Raw genomic sequence first — 2064 nt, forward strand, 5'->3', positions numbered from 1 at the left:
TGCAGTTGGAAAGGAAGATATTAATCAAAAAAAAATAATTATCAAGGCAGAAAAAAACTTTATCATTTTTCAAAGATGTAGAGGAGAAGAAAAAATGTTAAATGTTGGCGACCCAGCAGTTTGGAAAGTTTTGGCTAAGGCTTTGAAATTTGAATGTGAGCTGCAGGAGAGCACTCAAGAAAAAAAGGAAATAAGCAGTTTTCATTGTATTTAATTTGGCCCCTTAAATGTAACATGATGGAACTTGTAACCTAGAAATATTTTCTTAGGTACATTCACTAGGGAAGGTAAGCATAATTACAGCTGTTCAGACTTCATGCAAACTAAATTGGTGTTATGGACAATTAATCTTTTTAAACATTAAGATAGCTCTGTAATTTCTCACTTTTGTGAAAAGAAAGAGGAAGGCAACATAAATCAAACCTTAGTCAGTAGGCCAGGAGTTTACTTAATTGATAATGTAAGACAAAATGTCACTAAATTTTTATTTCATTGGAGCAACTCATAATTCACAAGTCTGTGTAGTCCTGAGTATACATAATTATGTCCTAATTCTTACCTACCTAAGAGATTTGTAAATTAGAAATTTGATATTTTCCTCTGGTTCTTTTTCTTGTAAGTTGGCTTGACATAACAACAAACAAATGTTGGGATTTCTAGGAATTAAGTGATATCATAGCATACTCTCTACAGATACATATGTAATGTGCTGTGCTGCTTTGTAATACCCTGGGAACAAAGCATTTGATGAAAGAAAGAAACAAAGAGAAAGAGAGGAAGGAAAGAAAGAAGGGGAAGGAAGATAAGAGGTAGGGAGGGAGGAAGAAAAGAAAGAAGGAAAAAAGAAAATAATCATGATTTCAGTGGAGTTGATAAATTGGAAATAAGGAGGGTAGCCACCATGGAGTTTGAAAAATCGATATACATTTTGAATGAAAGTCTTTTTTGTGGTATGAAAAGAAATACATTTAATCCTGGCACAAAGATCCTCAAGCTTTTGGGATTACCTTAGTGACAGGAGTGTTTTTTGCCACACAGTAGGAGCATTTTTTGAATTTATGCTAAAGAGGTGACCCAGGGTGAGGCTCTTAGATAACCTCTGCATGGGGCTGGTTTCCAGAAAGACCAAGTTATTAGAGAGCTGGAACTTTAAGCCCTACCCACCAACCACTGAGAAGAGGGAGAGGGAGTAGCTACAGATTAAACTCTGTAAAAACTCTAGATAAGCTTCCAGATTGGTGAGCCAGAATGTATCCATGTGCTAGTGAAACTGAGGCAGGACTCTGTGGGGCTCCTGAGCATGAAAGCATTTCTGCCCCTGTCTTTTGTAAGAAACAGACTCCAGGCTCCATGACCTTCCCTGAGTTGCAAATGACAGATTTGAACAGTTACTAATCTGGGAAGGGAAGAGAGACAAAGACAACGGAGAGGTAGTCAAGAAATAATGGTGCAGCTCTGGGGGTAGAGACCTATTTCCACCTCAAGGGATACATATAACAATGTCTTTAAGCTCTAATATATCATCATTCTTCTTAAAAAACAGAGACATTACTTTGCCAACAAAGGTGTATAGAGTTAAAGCTATGGTTTTCCCAGTAGTCGTGTATGGATGTGAGAGTTGGACCATTAAGAAGGCTATTACTTACTTGTTAGTCGTCAGTCATGTCCAACTCTTTGCGATCCCATGGACTATAGCCCATCAAGTTCTTAGTCCATGGAATTCTCCAGGAAAGAATACTGGAGTTTGTTGCCATCCCCTTCTCCAGGGGAACTTTCCAACCCAGGGATCCAACTCAGGTCTTCCACATTGCAGGCAGATTCTTTACCATCTGAGTCACGAGGGAAGTTACCAAAGAAGGCTGAGCCCCAAAGAATTGACTCTTTCGACCTGTGGTGTTGGTAAAGACTCTTTAGAATCCCTTGAACAGCAAGGACATCAAACCGGTAAATCCTAAAGGAAATCAACCCTGAATATTCTTTGAAAGGACTGATTCTGAAGCTGAAGCTCCAATACTTTGGCCATCTGATGCAAAGAACTGACTCATTGGAAAAGACCCTGATACT

Source organism: Bos javanicus, chromosome 6, assembly GCF_032452875.1.
Source record: "Bos javanicus breed banteng chromosome 6, ARS-OSU_banteng_1.0, whole genome shotgun sequence".
NCBI classification, from domain to species: Eukaryota; Metazoa; Chordata; class Mammalia; order Artiodactyla; family Bovidae; genus Bos; species Bos javanicus.